General features: G+C 37.9%; 1 long non-coding RNA gene across 4 annotated transcripts in view; it reads left to right on the plus strand.

The window, feature by feature from the left end:
• Window positions 1–27685, plus strand: part of LOC137853621 (uncharacterized) — a 90642-nt gene that overhangs the window by 53778 nt on the left and 9179 nt on the right. For 2 of the 4 annotated variants that reach the window (XR_011094606.1, XR_011094602.1), the window contains exons 3-5: window positions 3391–3516; window positions 19606–19797; window positions 26038–26271. This is a non-coding gene — a long non-coding RNA (uncharacterized lncRNA). The remainder of the gene's footprint in view (window positions 1–3390; window positions 3517–19605; window positions 19798–26037; window positions 26272–27685) is intronic. The other 2 variants (XR_011094603.1, XR_011094613.1) reach the window with 2 other exon arrangements.

Consider the following 27685-nt stretch of genomic DNA (forward strand, 5'->3'; position numbering starts at 1 on the left):
AAAAATTGGCAAAGTATGAAAAAGAGCAGGATAGGATTTTTCCTAGGGTTAAGCACCTACCTGAAAATTCAGAAGGGCACAGCTGGGTACTGTATCTCCTGTGCTATAAAGTTTACGTGGATTACAAGAGAATAGAATCTGCTAAAATCTATTATCACATGAATTTAAGGTTCAAGAATCATTCCTAAATAACTTTTGAACTAAAGGTGTCTCTATGTGCTAGAGAAAATAAATACTTCTACTGGAAGTACTGGTTGGACTCGATGGACTCTTCCAACTGTACTGGGTCTGGCTGGGATGTTAACTTTCCCGGCAGCAGCCCATACAGTGCCGTACTCTGTACTTGTAGCTGGAACAGCAGTGTTATCACACCAGTGTTGTGTCTACTGCTGAGCAGCAGTGGCACAGTATTGGGCCTTTCTCTAACCCTCCTAGGGGGTGGGCAAAAAGTGAGGAGAGAAACATCACTAGGGCAGCTGACCTAAACCAATCAAAGGGATATTCCATACCATATGATGTCACACTCAGCAATAAAAGGTGGAAACAGGAAGAAGAGGGGAGGGGTGGGCTCTCGTTGGGAAAACGTCGGTCCTCCTCCCGAACACCGGCTACGTGCGTTGAGGCCCTGCTTCAAGGACGTGGTCAATCATCGCTCATTTGTGGGAAGTAGAGAGTAATTTCTTTCCTCTGCACTTCCATATAGCCTTCATTTATTTTTTTTGTTTGTTTTCCTCCCTTGTTTTATTTTTTCCTTTTCCCCTCCCTTTTCCCCTTTCCCTTTTTATTTCCCCTTAGTTAAATTGTTTAGTTCATGGTAGTCTTTATTTAATTGTTATTATTATTTCCCTTTAATTAAATGATCCTTATCTCAACCCGTGAGTTGTTCTTTGCTTTACTTCTCCCCCTCCTCATCTAAAGGAGGGGGAGTGAGAGAGTGGTTGTGGGGTTTAGCTGCCCAGCATGGTAAAACCACCACACCAACCTAGAAATTCTGTGATTCTGTGATTAGAACAACTAATGGCTTAGGTTTCTATTTTCTCTGTTTTATGAAGTTTGTAGCCACAACACATGAAGCTTCCATGAGTTAAATATGAATATAATTTATCTATCATGCTATTTTTCCCACCAAGAAAAGTCTCTTCAAATCAGAGGAAGTAGGTGTTATAAAGACAATGTATAGGATTGTCTATGTATGAATGTATAGGATGCAGACTAATTTTTTCAGTTGTATGGATTCTAGACCAAAGAACACAGGGAGGAAAGACAAGTAATATTAAAAGAAGAAAAGACTGAACACATTGAAGAGAAAAGTAGCCACACATAGCAGTACAGGGAGTTCGCAATGGCAGAAATCTGGGTTTTTACAGATTTCTATTTATTTATTCATTTTATTCATTTTATTACATCCATTCACCATCTTTTTTTTTTTTTTTTTTTTTTTTTTTTTTTTTTTTTTAATAATGCAGCAGCTAATAAAATGTTAGTGAAACATTCATGCAAAATGCTAGCACAGGCAAGGCTCAGAAACCATTCTCATGACAGGACTAGTTGAGGTCAATGCTATGTACTATCCCAAAGCTTGTTACACTGCAATAGAAACTACAAGCCTCTGTTTCCCTTGAGGTGAATCCATGCTGACTACTCCTCATAACCTTCTTCTCTTCCAATTGCTTGGAGATGGCATCCAGAACAAGCTGCTCCAATACCTTTCCAGGGACAGAGGTGAGACTGGCCTGTAGTTTCCCAGATCCTCCTTCCTGCCCTTCTTGAAGACCAGAGTGACATTGACTATCCTCCAGTCTTCAGGCACCTCATCCGTTCTCCAGGACCTTTCAAAGATGATAGAGAGCGGTTCGGTGATTACATCTGCCAGCTCCCTTAGCACACATGGATGCATCCCATCGGGACACATGGATTTGTGTTTGTATTCATCTATGCAAAGCATTAGGCACAAGAAATCAAGAGTAGATTCTTATTTTTGATATACACAGGGTGAAGGCACAGAATATTCCACAGCATGGAAGCCTATCTGCCATACGATAATTTGGGGTTTTATCAGTCCTTCAGTCCTATTAGTTTGCCTCAAAATAGAGGGAATTGAGTTGTAGTGATAAAATCATCAGCTTGACATTGTCTTCACAGAAGAATTTCTACTAGCACAACAGGGAAGTTGCCTGGTGACTCTTTAAAGCTCTTTCTTTTATGATTGAGCATTAGTAGGAGAATGCAGACAATAATATGGATGGGAAACACTGGATTGTCTTAAAGGCAGAATGATTTAAAATTAATGATTAAAAAAAAAAGAAATAAAAATTTGTGGCAAAGGGTTTTCCCTCTTTGAACGTGACAAGAAATGGATTTCAGTTTTAAAAAGATCAAACATAAAACATAACTTCTAGATAATATATTGTGTTGATAATATGTATGTGAAGAGACCTTGGATTTTGTAGAGAAACTTTTTAAGGTATGGGAAAAAAAAAAAGGTAGATATTTAATAAAAGAAAGTACTAAAAATATATGAAATTATATTTTATTATGAAATATTTTATAGAATATATGCGTGAATGTGACTAACAGCTCTGCCAGGTAAATTTCTCCATTCTCTCACAGAACATACTGAGCACAGGACTGTCATGATTAACATTCATAAATGTCCAGGCAGATGGAGAGGCAGGTATAAGCAATGAATCTGGCCAGCTACACATCAGGCTGAGCAAGCAAGTGTGAGACACTTAATGTGGTGTAGTAAATTCATAAAATCAGCCTCAGTATTGAAGAACTAATACTTTTATGACACAGAACAATGGTGACTGGAAACTATGTTTATGATGATATCAACATAAAAATATATATTTATTAAATCCTGGAAGATATCAGTTTTGCTACAAAGAATCTTTTTCTTGAGATATAGACATGCAGAACCACCCTGAAAGGTCCAAAAAACTAGCATGTATGCCAGAAATGGAGATTCAAACTCAGCTCAATCACTGAAATCATAGCTAGAAAACCACTGAAGAAATATTGTGCCAATCATTCTTGCTGGAATATACCAACCATCATATATCAAAACCTGAAAAATGATATTTTTCTTTAATGGGGAGAAATACTTCTCTCTTAAATCAATGACAAAACTCCCATTATTTATGAGTCCCACCCATAAACAAATAAAGAATGGATATTTTATTGGATTCTTTTTTTTTTTTTTTCCTGGATAAAAAGCAACATAGCTTCTTTTGTATAGGCTTATATTTTAATGTGCTGCTGTTGCTCAGAGTAATTATTATCAGTAGGTGTGAGAATTCCTACATTAATGTACATGCCACATAAAGTCATAATGGTATTCAGTATAACAATGCAGGAAATTGCATGCTTTTTTCTGTATCACTTCAGGAGACTCTTCTGGTTTTCTGGCTTGGATGCTCATGTTGGATGACTTCAGTGGAGCCCTTGAGTCGGATGAAGGCAGCTGGAATATAAAGCAAGCCCAAAAATCTGCTGGTGTTTCCCTGGAGAGTGGTAAATCAAAAATATTACATGGGTTATTTGTAAGGAAGGGTAACACTGCTAACAGTGCTCCAGAGGCAGGATGGGTGAGAGCAGCATGTGAGCACTAAATTATGGTGAAGGATTAGAGCCCTCCAATCCATCTATGCAATAATTAAGAAGAACCCTTATGAAGTTCTTGTTGGCAAAAAATAAATGAGACATCCATCAAGCTAAATAATGAGCTGTTGTGGCAACTCTTTGACTTTGTGGTGCCTCTTCCTTCAGCTTTAAAGCAATGGACAATTTGAAAACACAGAAAACAAATTAGGGGCAGGGAAAATAGACAATCAGTCAGCAGGAACTGTGGAAGGTCCTTTAATCCAATGGTCAATGGGGCCCATAGGTCTATTTCCTGGTACTGCCAGGAGAAACCTGGGATAGTACCAACTTTCTACTCTATCAGGGAGAGAAAGCGTACTGCATAAAATGAAAGATTTTCTTCATGTATTCCCCTCTCTCCCCTCCTGGGGCAGAGGCCAAAAGTTAGTCATTTTAAATGGGCAGGCCATTGGGAATTCAAAATTTCCATGTGATGCCTGCTGTGTTGATCCTTGCTGAATGTGAAGATTCTCAAACAAAGATGTGTGTTTGCAGCAATGTACCAAGGAAGGGGGTGAAAAATATTCAGCCATTTCAAAGAATATGCTTCTGCACAGAAAGCCATGATTTCACAATGTACCTTTACTAACAGCAGAAGGAGGTACTAGTGAAAAAAAGACATATCTGCTTCCTGTTGTCCCAGAACTGTTCAAAAAGGTATATTTTCTAGAATTGGCAACTCTAGCTGACAGTGGTAGGTTTTCTGCAGGTAAAAAATCTGCATGATTTTTCTGTTAACTGAGGTAAATTAGGTTTCCTCAGACCTTCTTAAGAAATGGGGAGGAAGTTGGAGAAACTGAAAAATTAGGCTCTGAAGCTGGAATTCAAACCAGCAGGGCAGAACATCTGAATTTAATGAGGCTCTGCTTGACATCAGTAGGAGCATTGGAAGGCCAAAGTATACAGGATTAGGCCTCAAATTAATGATGCAATGAAAAGGAAAAATGCATAATTTTAGGGAAGATCATTTTGATGATTGATTTTATAATTATTCATGGCACCTAATGTGAATTATCAAGATATTTTTATTGATGGCATTTATTAATGCATTAAATTTTAAACTGTGCTCTGGAAGACAGTATAATACAGGCAGGAAACAGAAAGAGAAGTCGAGATATTTAAGGAGAAGCTGAGAAATAAGGATGTTTAATGCAATTAAGCAGTACATATAGCATCCAACTACTGCTTCGTTGCTGTTTTAAGTCTACACCCTTATTACAGGGCTGCTACAACAATTTTAGATTGAATTGTTATATCAGATCTTCAAATGTGTTGTGATTATTTGTTGTAATAATCAGTTAATGAAACATTAAAGAAGTCATCCTTTCCAAATGCATGTTCTAAAAAAATTTACTAAGGTCAGCTCAAAATCCCCTTTTACTCTTTTCAGGGCTTTGCTTGTACAATGCTTCTGTGGACACAGTTTTATGAAAGCCACCTGCCATCATACCAGTAGTTCATAGTTCTTTCCCAAACTCAGTGTGGACTCCATTGCAAGTGTGGCAGTGTTCCCACAGTGAAGCAGGGTTTGCTATTCATCGATCATAGGGGATCAAAAGTATTCACAGTATAAATGGACTTAATGACAGATTTTTGCATGATAAGAACTTAGTGCAGACTGTCCATGTTCATGCAGATGGACTCCTTAGCTGTTTGACACCATATCCTGTCTTTGCTGTAAGGTAAGGAGCAACCTTAAGACCTATGGCAATAAGAGGTGACTTAATTCACAGACAGTGGGAAACACAATCTTTCAGATGAGCGAAGCAGCAGAAAAAAAATTGTCCGTACTCTCTTGAATATCCATCTTCCTCACTTTCCCCCAGTAGCATTTCATCTTCAAGAAGCAGAGGAACAGAGAAACCCTGTGAATACTAAACCCACTACCTCTTATGCTAAAGGATTCTCATTTCGATAATGTTTGTGTAACTATCCATCAATACAGCTCTGCATCAGGTGAAACACACCATGATTTGTAACCTCTCCTACATAAAAAGGAAGTTAGTAAAACAAATCCCACTTAGCCATCTAGAAGCTCAACCAGAGCAGAGCTTTGTGAAATGTAAGGCGTTCTCCTTAATCCTTATGATTTTATGGAGCCTACAGAAATGCAAGATTTTCAGCAGTAAAATGTGTGACATTCTTCAACATTTCATTGACATTAAACACAGCAATGTTTATTTCATGCCAACAGCACTGGTAGGACAGCTTTTGCTGGAAGAGTGTCTGATTTCAGATAGGGTTGGCTGAGTTTTGTCTTTAGAAAGCTCTGGTACAGCTGCAGCCAGGTGCTCGTTAACTTTCTTTTTAATATCTGACTGCCAGAGCTCAGAGGAATTAACTTGCTCTTGCTCCTATCTGTGTGAAAGCGTATGAATGGGAAAGCTCTGAAGACCTCCCAAAGATTTCAAATCCCCTGCAAAAGTGACTGAAGAACTGGGATTTCTTCTTTTCACTAGCAGATAGTGATCACCTCTGCTGAATAGTATTAAATAATGAGGAATGTGTGTAGACATTTGGACTATTATTTGGGAAAAGAGGAAGCTGGCAGGACTGCTACATAGTTGCAGGACTTCTACATAGTTGCAGAGGTTACAAATTCAAACTAGGGTACATTTTCCCAATTCCATCTCAACAGCTGTCACCTAGTTGCTTTAAATGTACGAGTCTTCCTATAAAGATTGAGTAGCAACATATACTTTTTCCCTTTGGTCAGTACTTCATCAGTATATAATAACAGTACTGTTGCATTGGGTGGCATTATACAAGCTTACCTTTGAGATCCCTACCGCAGAAAGGAGGTACTGCTACTTATATGCTCACAATTTACTCAACTTCTCATTTTCTACTCTCCAGTTCAATCCAGAAGACCAGACAGCTGGTGCTATCCAGGGCCAGATCTTGCTGTTTTTCTGGGGGATCCTCAAAGGGAAGGAGGTGAGGGCACAGGCTCTCCCTAGCAGCTGTTGACAGCTTTCTAGTGTGGCTGCATGCATCCAGCTCTGTGGGAGGCAGGAGGAGGCTCCGACTATGAAATCAGAGCAATACAGTTGGAAAGCCACCCATTGTGTTTCTGCATGTGCCAGCAGAGATGCGTCAGCCCTGGCACAGATCTCATAGCAATACAAAGATGGGAGCACCCTGCTTTCTATGACTATATATTCACCAGCAGAGGGGGAGGTCCCTAAGCAGGGTCTGAGGTGATAACTCTGCCTCATGCTCAGGCATCTGCTCGCCTCACATCCTCGTCTTTCTTACTGCAGAGAAATTTGTGCTAATACACGGAGGAAGCTGAATGCTTTCCAAAATGCTCTTCCAATCACCTCTGCCTGTGGAGGATTTCATACAAAGTGTTCAGGCTTTAGTGTCTGTTTTTAGTAGCAATCTGCCCACCTCTTGAAGAGGCCTTGAACTGGCAGGGATGATATCCAGTTAGTGTAACGACTGCCCAGTGATCCAAATGGGATCATCAGCACTAAATGTACATGATTTTCAGTCTCCTGAGCTCCATTTCTTCAAGTGTGTGTTGTTATTCTTCCTTCCAAACACACTCAAAAGGAAGACTGGTTTAAAGACTCTCACTTCAGCTGTTTATCAGCTGAGTTAACACAAACATTTCATTTTGAGCGCTTGAGCAAAGTTTATGGTTTCCCTTCCAGGGTAGCTGACCTGAAACCTCTCTAACAACACTCTAGAGAAAAAGCATAGAAATGTTCTTCTTAAAATCAATTTCTTATAGCTATGAACAATCAGAATCAGTATAGCAGTAAAAAGCAAGATACAAACCCAATTATAACACTACAGCCACTGTTGCATTAAACACATAGTGTAGCCAATGCTGTATAGCTGGCTTAGAATTGATATTTCTTTTGATAGTGCTATTGCAAAGGCATGCAGTATACAGAGAAGTAATCTTGGCTGCACAACAACCATTGCAAGCCTTAAAATTAGAGCTCAAATTCTGATCAAGACTGTTTCTCTGTGTCACAAGGTAGAACAGTGTGGATAGGATAGGACATCCAGACATAGGATAAAGAAATAAACTCATAGCTAATCTGTACTGGGCAGATGTTCTTTCTGGTAAGACAGATGTCAAAAACATAGTTTGTGAGACTCTAAACTTATATTCCAGTTAGTGAGAATATAAATAATACTTCCTGGTCACTTTATTTATTTATTTATTTATTTATTTATTTATTTATTTATTTATTTATTTTTTGCTTTGGCAGTCAAGTCTAATCCTGTGGCCAGGATGGTCTGATAAAAGTTTGAAGTTTTGGCTATGTGCATCAAGCATAAATACATACAATGACATGTTTGAAGTAGACAGTATAGTCAGTTTTTCAATGTTAAGAAGTCATCAAGAAAGATAGCACTAGTCACACATTTAATGCTAGTTTTTTTAAGACATGCTCTGAAGAAGTGCTTTCTTTCTACAAGAAAATTCCTGCTTGTCCCCAATTTGTTTCTTTCTGTGTTTTCCATAATTCTCCTTGGATTAAGCAAAACAACAGTCTGCATGCCATCTGCAGCCCAAGTGTGCTGTGATTAAAAATTATAATCCTGATATCCTGCACTAGATTTTAATAGGTATTGTAAGAAAGGAGGTGTTTTTGGATTACCAGACTTGAATTATTTTTCACTGTCTTTCTTTCTTTTAAATAATTGTTTTTCTTTCCTTCTTGCACTGGGAGTCCAGTAAGACCTAATGGGCAGTGGGGGAATGGGGAGATGGGAGAATAAATGAAATATAGTTTGTAGAAGCAACAATTTTCTTAAATAACTGGGGCCATGTAAAAGGAGGAATTCATCTTTTAAATTAATTAGACACATTAGGAGAAAAAGATTAAAAAGACTGGAGAGTGCCCTTTTGTAATCAGCCTGGAGTTATGAATCTTTCAAATTATACCTAGCATTATTCAATCCCTTCAAAATGAAACACAGTTTCACGTGTTAAACAGACTTTCAGAATATGAGGCAGAGGTTATGTTTTTAAAGTATGGTGGTAGTTGTTTCAGAAAAATTGGTGAAAGGAATGAGAGGGAAGTGTGAAAGCTTGTCTCATGCATGTTTTAGAAATGAAGGTTAATGGAGGTCACTAGATTGATTATGATATTCTCTTTCATACCCAAATGTATCAAGACTCATGCAGATTTCATGAAACAAATCCATTGTAATTTTAGGTCATAATTCAGTCTTCTGAGAAACTTCAGCTATGTACTGTGGTTAAAGACCAGGTTACTACTAACTTCTAAGGCCTTTGAAATGGAAAGAACTGATGAGCTAAAATATACTTGGATAAACCTTATGGGTAACCATGTGTATGTTACAAACACCATCAAGGTCCCAACCTGCTACAAGATTCCATCCTTATTCAGAATCAATGAAGAATCTTAAGCCACTCTGATGAATACATTTCCCAGGCACATAGGAATAGTTTAACAAAGCTCTGATCCAATATTCTCCCTTCATCTAGATCCAAGCCCCAGTGCTACAGAGGAGAGCAAACCCCCCATATCATGCAGTGCATTTGATAAGAGAGCCTCTTTGATCTTTGCTGACAAATGGTTAATCCATGAGCAAGACACATCCTTATTTGCATTGTCTTCAGTTAACTACAGAAGTAAGAACTAAGAACATACCGAGAGCTTGAAAAGCAGGGGGCATAAAGGAGGATACCAACCACTGTGCTCCAAGGGTATCTCAGTGTCATCCAACATCATTTCAGTGTTATCCAGTATCATTTTAATTTTCCAGTTTCAATAAACATGCTTCCATTCCCACAGAAAATGATCAGGACATTACTGACAACCCATCCTTAAGGGTTCTGACCAAAAACTTATCTCAAAGACCCTTTTATAACATGCAGATGAATGCTTGAGTAAATTTTCAACAGGAATTCGTGTGTGTAATCAACAGGGAAAATGTGCTTCTGTTTCTAAGTATGCACAATCAAAAAAAAAAAAAAAGTTTTGTTTCTGCAAATTGTCCTCATGAAGAAAGGCTAAAGCAACATTTGGATGTTTTCCTCACTCCTTTCTAGTGAGCTACTTAATACAATAAAGCTCTGCAGTTTCCTTTTCTGGTCTCTCGGCCAGGCTTCCCTTCATCTCAACTGCATTATTATCCATTCAAAATTTCAGCTCACTCATTTCAATGCAGTCAATAAAATTGATATCATATTTCTGAAACTAGAAATAGTATTTCATATTTTGTAGAAGGAAACCAGGAATCCAATACTTTTATATGCTACACTTGTGATGAAGAACTTGAATCAAATAAGGAGACTGGATCACTGTGAAGATAAGAACAGTATCCTTGTTCTGACACTCAATGGATAACATCTTGGCAATGGAAGCAATGGCACAACTCCTGATCACTTCAGTGGAGCCAGGATTTCACAGCCAATTCAACAAGTGGGGAAAAAATTGAGACACTGAGATAGAGGACAGGATAATAAAAGTCTAATAGGAAAACAGAAATAACTGTTTGACACTGATCTAATTAATATCAAGGGAGTGCTAATCTACATTCCACTCTGGCTTCTCCAAGTTTAAAACAAGATATGACAAAATGGCTTTTCACACTAAAATGACTCAATAAAGACACATTCTGCATTGAACACTTATGAGCTCTGGTAGATTCAAAGCCAGTACTTGATTCTGTGACTCTGAATGGGAAATTTAAACTTACAAGTGCAAGGTCTAAACCACCATTTGAAGCAAGATCTATGGTCTGCGTGTGGTGTGAGGTATAGCTACACGGTCAAGAATTCTGGCCTTCCACTCTTTGGTTCTTAGGTTGTGACTTTTTTCGTATTGTGAAGGGACATTATTTGTCACTGCCTCACAGGATACTTCAAAATGCTACAAGGTCATACATATTTCCATATATTTGTTGAAAATAAAAACTCTCATCTCTCATAAAACCTGTGCAATCAGATTACTCTGGTTTAGGATTTCAGAAATCTACCTCTGAATCCCAGAACTGTCCATTGTGTATAATCAAAGGAAGATACAAAGGTTATTTATGTGATTCTGTGGTGATTGACTTTCTCTGTGTAGTTCTGCCATTAAGCAGAAGTAGATGTATTTCTTCCTGCCTTTGCCACCTGGACAAATTTCTCACAAACAGACAACTGATGAACTTAGTGTAGTTCAGTACTACAGTAGGTAACGAGAAGGTAAAGATGGAAATGATGTCCAAAAAAAGTTTCTTTCAGTCTCCTTGATAGAAGAAAGGTGTCCTGACACACGCCTTGAATTAATGCACTATAATTTGTCTAATATACAAGATTGACTCATAGACTTCAGATGTTTTGAGCTATCAACAGAACCATTAGCTGGCACAAAGAATGGCTGAAGTTCCAAAAAGAAGGCATGTATGTATATGCATACTATATATATATACTATATGTAAACAATAACAAAACTTAATATGGGCTTAAACACCAAACTGAAAATGTTCTCAGAATATTACAAAACACTTCTGAGAAACAGTAAGCACTTGGGTACTCCAATAAGCCCTTTGCTGAGAGCAGCATGCAGACTGAGCATGCAGACTAAGCACTAGATGAACCCCTTCCCAGTATTCACGACCCTGCTCAAGGGATAAACCTCAACATCATCAGTGGTTTAACCTAGCTAAGTAAGACACATGTTGGATGATTGCTCAAAGCTTATCTGAACCACTTGTGATTGCAAAACAGGAACGAATTTCATGGCAGGCTTTCTTGTGAGATTTCCAATACTCCCTAATATTGAGGCAAAAAATAAAGGGCAACTAACTTGCCAACATTTTTTATTATTGTCATTTACTGTTATTACTTAACTTCTTTATTGCTGATGCCAAAAGTTCTGCAGTGCTCAGAAAACAGAAAATAAATCCTGTACTTGTTAGTTTGTAATGTACCTCAGAAAAAGTTTCATTTGCTGTTTCTACTCAGAGAACTCTGGGAAGTTGTTCAATAAAAGACAAGCATCAAGGTACTGAAAACAGAGCTAGGTCTGCTCACACCAAGCTGGATAATGGAGATAGATGGTCACACCAAGGGAAATAGCAGAGGGAGTATCTTTGTGTAGAACAGTTTCATTAGTGTGTGAGATATTTGGGGCACGCTCTGCAAAGCAGTGTGAACTCTGTCAACATCTATCACAACAAGTAAGTGAGCACATAGTCCAGTAATGCTGAAAGGCAGTTGACTTCTTTGTACATTAGGTCTTGCCTTCTGAGTAACAAAGAGAAAGGAGTGAGGAAAAGCCATGTAACAGATTACAAGACAGAACAAATTTCTCTGAATAAACTAGTTTCCTTCTGTGGAGAGCCAGATTTTAGTTTCAGATGCAGACGATTATCCTAGGAATAGCCTTGGCTGTACAAAACCACAAGCACATCTACACTACAAACTCTCCTCTTCATGGCTTCTCCCTGCCTTTTCCTTTCCCTTTGTCTGTACCCTAGAGCCAGGGAGAGAGTAAATGAAAACAGAACATCCCCTCTGCCAGCATGGTGGAAGGGCTGTAAGGAATAATGGGATTCTTGCACTTTTTGTATGAGCACACAAACAATGGAGTGTTTAAATTTTTAAACATTTTATTAGGCCAGATGAGACTTCCTGCTAATAAATGAAGTTTCTTTCTTTCTCTCTCTCTCTCTTTTGAAATACTAGTTCTTCTGCAGAGAAAATGGAAGAAAAACACTGCCTTGCACTTTCCATAGTGCATAGGAAGCATTGCATCCCATTCTGAGGGACTGCCTATGCTGCTTGGATGCCTCCTTTATACAAACACTCACATTAATAAAGAATGTCTCCCCTTTTAACCACCCTGAAGCTGATTTCTCATCTGGGAGGTTATAAATTATTTTTAGAGGTTAATTGTTATGCAAATCTGCTCATCATGGGGTTCCAGCATCCAGAGAAATGAGAAAACACTCTCTTCCCCAGTGGCAGAGGCTCATAGAGGACACCTTTTCATTTCTAAAACCATTTGGAGAGGATTATGTGCCATATGTTTTCTCAAACATATTGCACACTAAATGTAAGATGCCTATATTAACATGGTGTTAAGGTTACACAATTGAAACATAATTGTATATTAATGTTCCTATTTTGTGTATCCTTATATTTCGTATTATTCATTTCAAAACACAGTGACCAATTCTGTAAATTCTGCTCAGATGAACAGTTCTCATATAGTCAAGAATCACCATTGACATTTGCAAGTAAGCTTTGCAGAGTCAGACTACAAACAATACACAGATTTAAAGTATATATTTAATAAGAAAAATGGGGATAGTGAACACCATAGGCTAGATGATGAAGACACAAGGATTTTGCAATAAGATTCTTTTTAACATAAGTGTAAACCTGGAAAAATATGTTAATTTCTTATTAAGCTTTATTTTATTGTATTGAAACTTTAATCTCACATTGCACCATCTCCAGGTGCCTTAAGTTACCAGGTGTGCTATTTGTAAAAGCCCCCTTAGAGTGAGTTTGCGTTAAAGGGATGGATAAAGCTGTTGGTGTGGGCAGTGAAATAGTTCCCAGAAAACAAGACGTCAAAGGGTGAAGAAAAATGTGCTGGGAGTTGGAATGTGAAATTCTCCCCCCAAAACAGGAGATCCAGACTCTGACTGTCCTGTTGCAGCCACAGGAGCTGATGATCTAAGGACACCAAGTCTGCCACATCTACCCAAAGCCAGCAGCACACACTGATGTCAATAACAGGCTGTGTAACACAGACTTCATTCTATTAGTAATAAATTGAACAGTAAAATAAATTCTAATAAATATTTTCTGTATTTTGTAGCCCCCTAACTTGGTCTCCTGTCAGGAGGATCTACAAAACTAGCTTTTGGGACAACTACAAGAAGTTGTGGGATAAACATGTGGGGCTGATAATTGTCTCAGATGATCCTCTTGGAGGTTTTCAGGGATAATAGTATGCTCCCGTCATTCAAGGACCACGTGGACCCTTAGCAGTTAGGTCTCTTTCCTAAGAGGTTGATACAGTGCTATCAAATTGAAACTCACAGAATCTTCACAATTGGGAAAACTAAGAGTGTATAAGGCTAAACCTATTTGCTAGGTCTTGTATGAAGTGAGAAAAGTCTCCTTTTTTCAGGTATGGGGCAAGACAAGGAGCAAAAGGACAAAAGTAGCTCAGGATAAGGAAAATTATAGCAGTTATCAACACTGCTCTATGCTGTATGTTCCTCCTAGCAGTGCTGTACCAATAGTTCCTTTCAACAGTAGTAATAATAACTCTGGCAGTGGAACTTCTGAAATAAGGCTCTACATTGCAAGTTAAAGTTTGGTCAAGTTTCAAGAGAATAACCTGAGAATAATATTTCTTTAAATACAAAGAAAAGCAGCTAGGTTAAAAGAGCAGACCAAAAGATTTCAGCCATAGTCATAAACAAAAAAATAATAATTCTGAGGCAAATGTGTGATATTAATTTAGACAGCACTGTTATCATAATGCCTTGGAAATAAGAAGAATAATTTTCACCAAATAAACCACAAAAAGTGGTGTGTTGTAACTTTTTTCCTTCAACATCAGATTATTATTATCTTCCAAATTTTCATTAGTAAAAATGTGAAGTCATCAACGAGTTTCAAATAATACTGAATATAACTTTTGGCAAAAATATAGCACATTCAAATATTGATGATTGCACTATATATATATATATATATATATATATATATATATATATATATATTTTTTTTTTTTTTTTTTTTTTTTTTTTTTCCAAAGGCATAGAATCATAGAATCACAGAATGGCTTGGGTTAGAAGGGACCTTAAAGATCTAGTTCCAACACCTCTGCCATGGGCAGACACCTTCCACTAGACCAGGTTGCTCAAAGTCCCATCTAGCCTGGCTTTGAATGCTTCCAGGGATGGGACATCCACAGATTCTCAGGGCAACCTGCACTAGTGTCTTACCACCTTCTGAGTGAAGAATTTCCTACTAATATTTAATCTAACTCTACCTTCTTCTAGTTTAAAAGTGTTCCCCCTTGTCCTAACACTATCTTCCCACGTAAAAAGTGTCTGTAAGATGCTTTAAGTATTTATTCCTACTCCCTCCTGTTCCAAAATCCAGTGTCTTGTAGTGAATGAGTATCTTTGTTGTTAGTGCTTTGGGAAAATCTCTACCTTTTAAGGTCTTCTCTTAGCAGAACAAAAGTCCTCCTTCAAGGATGCTATTCAAAGCCTTCCCCTTTAAACCCTTCTGCTTCCCCAGTCAGAGTGGGTGTTGGGTTTGAATAATTGAATCCTTCTTTAAAGAATGTACACTATAGTACTTGGTAGCATCCAAACACTAATTTCCTCAAAAGGGACATGCCTTAAAAATATTGGGAAGCAGCTTTTCAAAATGTGCTCCATAATTAACACCTTTTTAATTCATATTTTAAAACTCAAATTTATTTAACAACATATTCTGGCAACTAACTCTTTCTGAATTTGAAGATAATTCAGTGACAAAGCATTCAGGTGAATCATTTTTATTTAAAACAAATTTACTTATAATTTTATTAATTATGTAATTTGACATTTAATGACTGTTTTGGAGGAGTAGAGACCAGAGTTCTTCAGTTACTTTGAGAAGGATTAAGTGTCCTTTGAATCATGTTGAAACATTTTGATCCAATTTTGATCCAATTTTTTATTGAAACATTTTGATCCAATGAAATAAAGATGGTATTTTAATACAAGTTGGGTATTTTAATACAACTATAATACAACATTCTGATAGCAACATTAATTTGAATGAGATGAAATTACAAGTAAGGCAATATTACAGAGGTGACCACAGTTGAAGAGCTGAAGAGATTTCTTCTCTAAAGAGAAGAAAGAAAAGTACTCAAACGTAACATCTGGATCTTATTTCACAGATGTCTCAGGAGGAAATTTCAAAAAAATCAGTAGTTGCTTCCCTAATAAAAGTGGGTCAACAGAAGTAGAGTGTATGGGCTAGTTTTATTTATATACACACACACATATATATGTATAATCTTACTGAAATGAATGAATGTTTTAGACGGATATAAATTTTATGGAGGCTAAAGGATTGTGTAATGCCCCTTATAAAAATGAATATGATGCATTTAATTCTAAGAACTCAGTCCTTTGGTTTTCTTTACCCAAGTGGAAGTCTGGACTCCCTGCAAACTTGCCAGAGATCCATATAGCTGTAGGAATCAGACCCTAAATATCACACCAATGGACTCCAGGTCCATAAGAAAGCTGTTTCTGCTAAAGCTGAAGCTGCCTGTAGTTATTGGGTCAAACAATTAATTCCTTAATATATTTTCTAACTTTGGTGCCGCGTTTCTGTTCTGTCTGTGAAACACCGACTTTGCACTATGACGGATGATGGCTTTTTGTTCTACAAGATTCAGGAAACTCTCTTAAAATTCTCATGCAACTGGTAACTTGCTTTTTACATACATGGGGATATTATGCTGTGACATAGGTGCAGTTGGCAGTCATGCTGAAATTGAGCTCTACACATTATGAAAAGAAAAATGGGCTGTTGTGGAGCATTTTCCATGACATTCCTTATATTTTGGAAATTGCACACACCCTGCACACACCCTGTTTGCTATTCTTCCCTGTTTAGAATTGTGTAAATAAACCTTTGGTCATGTGGCAAATTTCTACAAAATTTATTAATTAATTTCCACTTTTTTTTTTTTTTTTTTTTTTTTTTTTTTTTTTTTTTTTTTTTTTTTTTTATGAGGGACAGGGGCAATTTTCACTATGCATGCAGATTTTGGGGTGAGATAAGACAGTCCAAGTTGTTGCCTGTGTGCTCTTATATTTGGGCCATGAAGAAATTGTAGAATTGAATATTAGAGCTTTGATACTACTGGTACTTTAGATTAAGCCTGCAGTGTCTTCAGAAACCAAATAATCTTTTAACTTTCAACAGACTAAGGTAAATAATTTAAAAACTAAGTTCGTAGTTTGGAGACATACCTCCAATATGAGTTTCAGTTAACGAACATTAAATATGAATTTTTTGACTTTATGCATGCTTTGTGCATGTAAAACATCGATTTGAACACTGCTTGGTGCAATCTTAGACCAAACTGAATGTCTTTAATCTAAAAATAGGAGCAGAGAAAGAACCATTATTAAAGATCTAGCAGAAAAAAAAATGAAATAGGAAAAAAAGTTTTGTGTGAATTAGGTCCATCAGAAGTCAGTTTTCCTTTAGGCAAAATCTTTTTGTCAGGTAATTTCTTTATCTGAACAATTTTTATGACTTTCTACTCAAAAATCTATTATTCAATCAGTAAAGCTGACAAGTACAAATATTTCCCCTCATTGCCAATTTAGCACTTTTCTCTGGCATTCTGCATGCCAAGTAGAATTGAAGATTTACCTTCTGAAACTACTTTAGACTTCACAAGTTAAGGGAAGGAAAAAAAAAAAAGAACACCAGAAGAAAAAGAACAACGCCTTGTTTTAATAAAAATATTGACTCATGGCTTCACAGAACAGAACTGAAAGGGAAATTTTTCCCTAGTCTTTTTTTTTCTTCCTATTATTTTAAAAATAAGGTTTCTCATTAAAATCTAAAGGATAGCTTTGTTTCAGTCACAGAAGACACATTCTTCTTTTGTAGAATACCCCGAGTAATTTGTTCCCATCAGAGCTCTGTTGGCAAAAGGAAGTTGGTTGTTGGGTAAAAATTAGGGCTTAGATCCAGTAGAGCACTTAAGCAAGTGCTTAACTTGTCAGTGCTGCTAATTTCATATTTAAAGTATGTGCTTGGTGTGGTGCATGCCTCCATAACTTTTGGTCAAAAATGATTACTGCTTTCTGGTAATGCCCTGACTTCAAAAAGTTAATAACTTTCATACTATTTTGACATACTATCTTGATAGATTAGAGGGCTGGGTAAACACTAACTGCATGAAGTTTAACAAGAGCAAGTGTCAGATTCTGCACCTGGGAAGGAGCAACCCTGGCTATACGTACAGACTGGGGGACAAGAGGCTGGAGAGCAGCCCTCTGGTTGTGGCAAGTTGAATACCAGCCTACAGTGTGCCCCAGTAGCCAAAAGGGCCAACCATACACGGGGGTGGATCAAGCATGGTATTGCTAGCCAATTGAGAGAAGTGATTCTCTGTGCTAGTGTGGCCTCACTGTGCACAGTTTTGGGTGACACAATATAAGAAGAACATAAAACTATTAAAGAGTGTTCAAAGGAGAGCTATGAAGATTGTGAGAGGTCTAGAGGGCGAGACAGTTTAGTGGGTGACTGTTGAGGGATTCTTCCTGCAACAGGTGACAGTAGTACTATGTTGATGGTTGGACCAGATGATCTTGGAGGTCTTTTCCAACCTTAATGATTCTATGGTTCTATGTCTGAGAAGTGTCTGAGGTCCCTTGCTTTGTCAAGCCCAGACCAGAGCAGGCTGAGGGGAGGCCTCATGGCGGCCTGCAGCTCCCCCACAGGGAGCGGAGGGGCAGGCGCTGAGCTCTGCTCTCTGGGGACAGCAACAGGACCCGAGGGAACGGCATGGAGCTGGGACAGGGGAGGGTCAGGCTGAGTGTTAGGGAAAGGTTCTGCACCCAGAGGGTGGTCGGGCACTGGAACAGGCTGTACAGCGAGGTGATCACAGCACCAAGCCTGCTGGAGTTCAAGAAGTGTTTGGACAGTGCTATCAGACACATGGTCTGATTTTTGGGTAGCCTTGTGTGGAGTCAGGAGTTGGACTTGATGATCCTCGTGGGTCCCTTTCAACTCAGGATATTCTATGATTCTATTTCTAGAGCCTCTTTGCCAAACATCACTATCATGAAACCCATCAACAAACTCAGCAGAGAAGCCAGAGGTGGAACTGACAGTTAAATGGATTTTTTCAGCTCCATCTGTAACAGCAAAGAGAGGACTATGGTGTGAGACTTTTCTCCAGATTTAGACATTTACATCTGTCTGTCTGGTTCTCCTTATGGTCAATGGAGATCAATTCATCTCAGAGTACTTCAGAAAAGCATCATATGAATCCTTATAATTCGTATAAGTGTTTGCTTTGCTGCACTGACTAGAGAGCAAAATGAGAGAATTAAAAGTGAGTATCTAGTCTGCAGACAGAATGCAAGGGCAGCTGAGAGGAATCCCACACCCCTCTACTCAGTGCCTGAACCACTGAGTTCTAGATCTTTACATATGCAAAGTATTATAGAAGAAAACAAAAAAAAAAAAAGGTTAGATTCCCATTTTATAGAACATTTTTAAAAACTGTTGGGTGTGGTGCTGAAAACTCATTGTATTTTCATTTATGTTCTTCCTGGCAGTGGTAAGTAGTTTTAATTTGTGTGAAATTCATGTTAACACTAATCTGCAGGCTATCATATTTATTCTCAGAATGCTTCTAAATACTTCTCTGCAAAATGCAAGAGCCGTGGTCCCATCTGGTACAGATTAAGAATCCATGCTTAGCTTCCCCATGGCAAGTCCTTGGAACAATAATCACAATTTCCCCAGCCGTAGCTATGCACCTGAGGGTTGTTTGGTCAGCACTTCCAAAAAACAATAGTTGCGTGAGCTCAAAAAGAGGCTGCTCTGTTTTCCCTGATCCTCTGACAAGGCCTTGCTGAAAATTGAATAAAGACAGAAATCAGTGAGGAGATAAAGCATTTGTAACAGTGTAGTGTTTTGTTTTGTTTTTTCTCTACCTAATCAACAGGTACCAGTTTGCTTTGTCATATCTTCAGTTGAAAAGAAAGCAGCTCCTCACCCTCCTCTCCACCCTCAAAACAAACAAACAAACAAAACAAAAAAATGTCTTCCCCAATTTGTTGTTCATTTACCAGTTTAAACATATGTGTTGCATTGTAATCTACTCCGTATTTAGTAAAACTTGAATACACTTTGGGGAAAAAAATCTCACATGCATTTGAACATGCTTAATTTTTCTGATTTTTTTTCAGGCTTGTGAGAGATTACAGACATTGAGCATAAAGCTGCCAAAGTGCTTACAATTGACATTAAATACAAGGCAAAGTGCCATTATGAAAATGAATGTCTACTAAGATAAAGTGTTCGGGAGACTGCAAAGGACTTGTGCTGAGATACACTGAACAATGAGGAAGTGAGGCAACATCCATGTTCCATATAAAAAGGTAGCAATCTACACAATAGTGCCTTTAACTTTGCTGTTTTGCTATTTAATTTAGAGAATTTCATTGTATTTCCCATCCTCATCGTGGTCGTAATTACCAAAAAAGTAGGCTGGAAAGGACCTTGAAAGCTTACCTTGATACCCTGAAAGCTACTTCATTACTTCAGGACTGGGTCAACTGTATCTGCAATAAGTATGTTCTTAAAATCTTGCACTGTTGGAGGTTCTGTGTCCTCTACAAACAAATCACTGAAATGCCTGGTGGTGAACTTTATATCATCTCACCTAAATCTACCATACTGCAGCTTGAAGTCTCATTATTTTTCTAGGTCCCACTGGATGAACACTAGTCCCAGTGATGCAAATCCTCACAACTAATTTTAAGTGCCTACATCTGAGCTCATCATTTAGGTAACCCACCTCAATGGAAAGAAACAAGCGCTGGCAGAACTTAGCGAGCCTCATCTATTTCATCTTTGTTTCAGTGAGATGTATGCTTCCAAAGTATCTCCTATTCACTGGCATTATAATGGAAGTTCAGATTAGGTATCTACATTAGAGATATTGCTTTGTTCAAAGGAATTCCCCCATTCATGGTGCGATGACAGAAATATTCAATATTAATTCAGTATCCCAAGAATTACTCTATCCTGAGCATTGTAGGGGTCACTGACTATGAGATGGCACCTTTGCAAAAGTGACTTCAGTATGAAAAACTTGCTTTTTATCCTATTAACCTTCATTAGTATGTTAAATTACCCCCAGTGGAACTGAAACAGCATCTGGTTTTAGGGAATCCTTCAGTTCTTGCCTGACTACAGTTTTATGAAATAAGAAGGTCTTGCATTTTTTTTTCACCCCATCTAAGGAACAGCAGTAGTATAAAAGAGACAAAGTAAGTTTCCAGATGTGTCTTTTTTCGAACACTGGATATTTTCTGTTTGTATGGAATCCTGCAGAGATAGAATGTATAACTGTAGTAATCATGACTCTCAATAGCAAGATTAACTCCTCTTAATTGAAGATCATAAGACAAATTAAAACAAAGTAAATTATTTTCTGAATGCATGCCATATGTCAGAAAAGTGGTTGAAGTCAGTAAGTAAGGATACTGTAAGTAAGGATACAACCTGATTCAAGTCTGTAGAATTATTCTTGACTTTTAAAGCTTCTTATTTTAAGTGGCTCTTGCACCATACACAGCTCATTGCTACCAATGCAAATGCAGTAGTTCCAGTTGCAGTGATAGTTAAAAAAGATTAATGTAAGTAGAATCAATGTTTTTGCGTTGTAGACAAACAAGCTAGAGAGTCTGATGCTCACAATATTCCTTGAAGTGGATATGGACCTATGCTGGTATAATCAAGATCATAATACAGTTTTCAAAGCTTTCAGTTAGTCTAATGGGACTTTCTGAGCTGAGCTTGAGGTTTAATAAGTAAGGCTCTATCACAGATTTTGGTTATATTATGGCAGTGATATCTGTGGAGGTAGCATTGCTGAGTCACAGTTTTCTGGAATGAGACAATTGAGCTGGCCCGCCACCATTTCTTGCAGCTGTTTATGGTCTAAGATAAAAACACGATGTATAGGGGTATTCTAGCACTTATTTTTTCATTTTCATATTGTGATATTAAGGTAGGTCCAGCCCTATGATTGTTTTAAAATGAAGCCAAGTAGTCGAGCTAAAGAGCAACAGGAGAACATTTTCCTTCAAAGGAAATTATGATTTTTTTATTTTTATTTTTTTTCAGCTGTGGCCCACAGAGCATCTACTCGCATCCGCAGTAAAAGGAGTATGAGATCTTTCAAAATCTTGCCTCCTTGCGTTCAGAGTGCTTCTCTGTACACTGATAACCTCTGGTCCAAATGAACAAAGTTTTGAGCCCTTTTGATTCTGGAGGTCTCTTCTTCTCTGTTAATCAATTCCTTTCTCCCTTATTTGCCACAATTCTGGTCAGACTGAAGTGCAAAACCAGCAGTGTTCTGTGCCCTTCCTTCATTTGCCTTTACAAACAGAAACTTCAAAGCTTGGTATTGACCGTTTACTGGAACAATTTCAAGCAAGTTTAATTTAATATTATCTCAAACTGTGTTAAGAAGACTGTTTCTGCTTAGAGCAATGAGGGCCAAAGACTGTGGCCGTGCCTACACAAATGCACAAAATCAACAGGGTGAGAAACTCCTCCATGATGATGTGGCAAGTGTTTAAACCATGTCCAGTAACAAGTACTGCAACTATTTATAAATCACCTTTACCCACAAAGGCATTTGTTTTGGCAGCTGTGTAGCAGAAACAAATCAAGCTGAAATTCTTGCTAAGCTGGTGTACTGAAGTAGAAGAGTAGAAATGCACAATAACATGGTGGGCATGGCAGGTCATAGAGTATTATTACAGGATTTGGGGAGCTATGAGGTATTAATCTTGTTAAGATTGTTAAAGTAAAGAAAACAGCTGTGAATAATTCCTACTTTGGTGCGCATTACAGCTCAATAGCAAAGCTGATCAATCCCACTAACAGTATATAACTATTACAGTTATCTCTGCACTGAAAGCAGAATCATGAGGAAGTACCTGTATGAAATCATAGAATCATGGGAATCATAGAATGGTTTGGGTTAGAAGGGACCTTCAAGATCACCTAGTTCCAATCCTCTGACATGGGCAGGGACACCTCCCACCAGACTAGGTTGCCCAAGGCCCCATCCAACTCAGCCTTGAACACCTCCAGGGATGGGAGTTACACAGATTCTCTGGGCAACCTCTTCCAGTGCCTCACCACTCTCTGAGTGAAGAATTTCCTCCTAACATCTAATCTAAATCTCCCCTCTTTTAGCTTAAAACTATTATCCCTTGTCCTATCATTATTTCCCCAAGCAAAAACTCACTCTCCATCTTTTTTATAAGCCCCCATTAAGTATTGAAATGCTTCAGTGAAGTCTCCCCAGACCCTTCTCTTCTCCAGGATGAACAACACCACCTTTCCCAACCTGTCTTCATAGTGGAGGTGCTCCAGCCATCTGAGCATTTTCATAGCCTGGACCTGCTCTAACAGGTCCACATCCTTCTTGTGCTGTGGGCCCCAGACCTGGATGCAGCACTCCAAGTGAGGCCTCATGAAGGTAGAGCAGAGGGGGACAATCACCTCCCTTGACCTGCTAGCCATGGCTCTGTTGATGCTGCTGTGGTGGTTTTACTCAGGTGGGCAGCTGAGCTCCATCACAACTGCCCTCTCATTCCCCTTCCTCAAAGGGAAAGGGAGAAAATAACAATGGAAAGGGCTCAAGCAGTGAGATAAGGACAGGCAGATCTCTCAACAATTATCATCATGAGCAAAACACACTCAGCACAGAGAGATTAATACAATTTATTACCTATTACTAACAAGCTAGGGAACAAGTGAGAACAAAAAGCAAACTAAAAACATCTTCCCTTCACCCACCTTCTTCTATATCCTTTCTCCAAGCAGTGCAGGGAAACTGCATGGAAAATGGGGGTTGCAGTCAGTTCCTAACTTTCCATGGGTGTACTCAATCTATCTATATCATTCATAAAAATATTAAAATTGATATAATTTGATATAAATTGATATAAAATTGATAAAAATATTAAACAGCACCAGTCCCAAGACAGACCCTGAGAGACACCACTCATCTCCGGCCTCCACCTGGACATAGAGCTGTTAACCACAACTGTGTGTGTGTGGCTTTCAAGCCAATTCCTTATCCACTAAATGGTCCACCCTTCAAATCCATCTCTTGCCAATTTGGAGATCAGGATTTCATGTAGGACTGTGTCAAAGGCCAGAAGTACAGGTAGATAACACTGGTCTTTCTTCCCTTGTTAACTCATGCAGTCAGAAATCCTTTAAAAAGTCTTAGTATGGGATAGAAGACTTGGGTAAAGCTCATGTTATTTCACTTATTTTAAATGCCAGTATTATTACAAAAATAATAAATAAACTAAACAAAGCAAAACAAACAACTACAAAAAAATGAGGGCAAGGTGTTGAAGAAACACAAGTATAAGACTCTTGCTTTATTGGTTCTTTTGTGCCACAGTAGTAAGTGTAGGTAAACCACCAGTCCTGTCCAAGCATACTGCTATGGCATGGATTAAGTCTAGCTGAAACAGGAGCATATAACTGTAATCATTCTTTAAGGATAGTTGTAAGAAATTCCATACAGACTCATGCTGCTAAAACAACAGGGTCTTCTGCTGAAAACACTGGTACATACAACACTGAAATTGCTCAGGAGAGTGAATGATATTGACAGAAAAGCTTTGAAAAAGATCTTTTATAGTAAAAAAAAAAAAAAAAAGACAAAAAAGAGGTAAGAAAGAATCATCAATGATGTAATGCTAGCTTGACAGAGAAAATGCAGATATAAAGTAAGAAAGAATTTTCAATTGCACATTTGGCTTGTATAACTTTGAAATTGTGAGTGAAGAAATAATTTCTTGTTTTATTCCTCTTGAAGTCAAAGAAACAAGATTGTTTATATCCTTTATAGACTCAGAGTTTCATCAAGGAAATCTTAACTTCATTATCAATCTCTTCTTTTTATGGGAAAAAGTCATAACACCTTGAGTTTTGGCTAGTTTTTCAGACCAAAAGTCCTCACACCGTAAGGACTGTAACTCAGAGTTCCCAGCTTGTGACCAGGCAATCCAATAATTCACAGCCATAGTGGCTGAAGCAGAAGATCAGATCAAAAGCTGCAGGGGTTAAACACTAAGCTTTGCCCAGCCATGCCTAAGGACAGCAGCTGTTAGCAATAAAAAGAGTAAATGGGCTTGATCAGCAGTCAATCTCGTATGCTTCCTTATCAGCTGGACACTCTCCAGTGATAGCTCAGGGATCTCAACACCTGCTTACTCTCACACACTGTCTCACTTTCTTTCTCTTTTTGTAACACTCTCAGAGTCTTCTATCTCCAGTCAGTCATCCTGGGTGTAAGTTTCTTCAACTTATAATTGGATCATCCTCCAGATCCTGGAGGAATGGAATGGAATAGACCTATAAAGATCACCAAGTCCAACTGCCTGACTCTCTTTCAAAAGTTCAAGTATATTATTGAAGGTGTTATCCAAATTCCTCCTGAACACTGACAGGCCTGGGACATCAACCATCTCTCTAGGAAGCTCCTGTGTGTCCTGTCATCAGTTACCAGGGAGAAGAGACAGCCACCTCCTTTTCTGCTTCCCCTCCTCAGGAAGCTATAGAGAGCAATGAGGTTGCCTCTTGGCCTTCTTTTCTCCAGACCAGACAACCCAAGCTTCTGCTCATTGGCCATGCCTTCCTCACCTTTTATCAACTTTATCAGCTTGTTTATCTCAGCATACTAAAAGAAAATATGACTTGAATATTTAAGACAGATATGCTGTATCTTGATATTGACACTAAATTATTGGAGAAACAAAAATAAACTTTTGACATGACTCAGAATGGAAACAGTAAAAAAAAATGTATTTTTATAATACATATATACATATAAAATACATAAATGTATTTTTATAATACATAAAAAAATGTATTTTCTTCTTTCTCTTGTATTGTCCTGTCAGAGTCTCATTTTTATTGCAAAACATTTCATTTGTGTTATTAGCTTGTAGAACAGGTTGATTAAGAAAAATGAACACTCAGAGTTGGTATTGGTTGTTTTTGGTAACCCATCATTTCCCCCTAGAAGTTTTTTTTTTTTTTTTTTTTTTTTTTTCTGAGTGTTCAAAGTTACACTCTGAAAAGGATACAGTAAACCTAAGGAGTTGGTGATTCTCTAAACACTGCTGTGTGCCATTGCCTAAGGAAAAACAAACAAACAAACAAACAAACAACAACAACAACAAAACTTGGGTACCTGCTCAGGAATGAGAACCCTTCAGTAGAAAAACTTTGCATGGAAAGATGCTGATAAGATAGCAAGGAGGTAGAGACATCTGAGTACTGGTAACTTAGTGCTAATAAAAGGAGAGAGAAAGGTTTTGGAATTAAGTGTCATCTGAAATAGGCTTGGAAATGTATGCAAAGAAATAACCTCCTGCTGTGTAAGAATTGTTTTTGGAAACAATGTCTTGAGGTTTTAAGATTGCTTGGCATGCCAGATTTGGTTAGACTTACCATATTGCCAACATTTTAATTGAATGGTGGTGTTGTACAGCATGCTTAGCTGGGCCATGTCTGTCTGAGGTGGAAACTAGAGCAAAATTGAACATTTTGTATTTTCTGCATATTTTCAGATTGTCCCTTTCTGACTGCAGACTACAGGAAGAGGGATTATTCCAAAATGAAGGCTCAGTGAACCCAGGCTTTCAACTGCAAGTACAAGTCCTGCATACATTTCCCTTTTCAGCTGGTAACTGGATGAATTTTAAAGACTCCCCCACCATTTATGAAACCGTACAACATCAGGGACTTGATCTTCAATGCCACAAAAGGGAATTTGATGCCTGAGTTTTAGGAGTGTTTTACAGGTCTCCAAATAGTCTTTCTTTCATTATTTTATCCAAGAGCTGGCATTTCTCTTTCAGGGATTAGTTTGTCCTTAATCCTGAGGAGCATTGCCTTGGGCAGTGCTTGGCTTCTGTGGAGTCAGCTGGACTCCAGCAAGAGCTACAAACTGGGCCCAGTGCTGACAGATGCCTTCCTTCTTACTGCTCTGTAAAGTAACACACCAAAAATTTACAGCAAAAAAACAAAACAAAACAAAACAAAACGAAAAACACGGAAAGAGTATCTGCTAATATTTCTCTCATAATTAATCTTGCCAGCATTTAAAGATCAAGAGTTTATTCTTTAAATGTAAATTCCCATTGCTGGCACAATTAGCTCTGTTCATAAAAGCTAATAGGAAGACATTTACCTAATAGGAAGTGCTGGGAGAATAGTTATCTCATCAGACACATCTTATCCTTTGTCTCCCATGCAGAGTAAGCTTGCATTAAAAATTAAGAACATTTATGTGTTCTAAATCCTTTTCCTTTCCCTTTTCCATTTTTTATTTTCCCTTTTTTTTTTTTTTTTTTTTTTTTTTTTGTTAAACTAATCTCTTAAGTACCTGTTTGGAAAAACCACCTGAATTTCTTGACACCTTTCTGGGATTGTCTCTTTTTCTTCCCTTTGTATCAGTCTCAGATTTTATTTAAAAATCAAGGATTTTTTTTTTTTTTTAAAGAACACTTCTGACATTTGTGACAAGATGATTTCACATTTCTGTGGCAATGTTGACATCAGTCTCTCCAAAATCCTGATTATCTTACTCATGCAATAGCATTTTTTTTAAACATATGTTCAAGCATGCACCTTAAGTATGCATATATACATTGATTCTCAGCATACACAGAAACAAGTAACAGAAACAACAGTATACTCTCAATCTCTGATAGCTTGTTTCTTCACTATCACCACCAGTTTCCCACAGGGGCAAACTGTTATTGCTTCAGCTCTACTCAAGGGTTAAATTAACATGTTCTTCCAAACACAGAACTCTCCCTGAGGGGAAAGCATGTAAAAAAAAATGAAACAACACAAATATGCATTATTGTAAAATTCTCAAAGGCAGATGTGTACAAAAAATCTCCTTGTTCTCTACTGACATTGGACAGTTCTGAAATCTTTCCAAGAACAACATTTAGATGAAGAGTATGTTCTAAAATAGGGTTTAAAAACAACTAAATAATAACAGATACTTTGTAAAGATAGCATTTGTTTTGTACTCCATACCCCTTTGCCTACTCCTGTTAGAACAATAAACGCACATCCCAGATGACTGGCTGTCAAAGATACTGTCCAGTAGGAACATCTAGTTTCTTCCCATAGACTTCAAGGCACTGTTTCAGTGACTTTTTAATTGTAACGATAATATATGGTTGCAGTGACCTAAGTAAT

This window comes from Anas acuta, chromosome 1 (assembly GCF_963932015.1).
Source record: "Anas acuta chromosome 1, bAnaAcu1.1, whole genome shotgun sequence".
Lineage (NCBI taxonomy): Eukaryota > Metazoa > Chordata > Aves > Anseriformes > Anatidae > Anas > Anas acuta.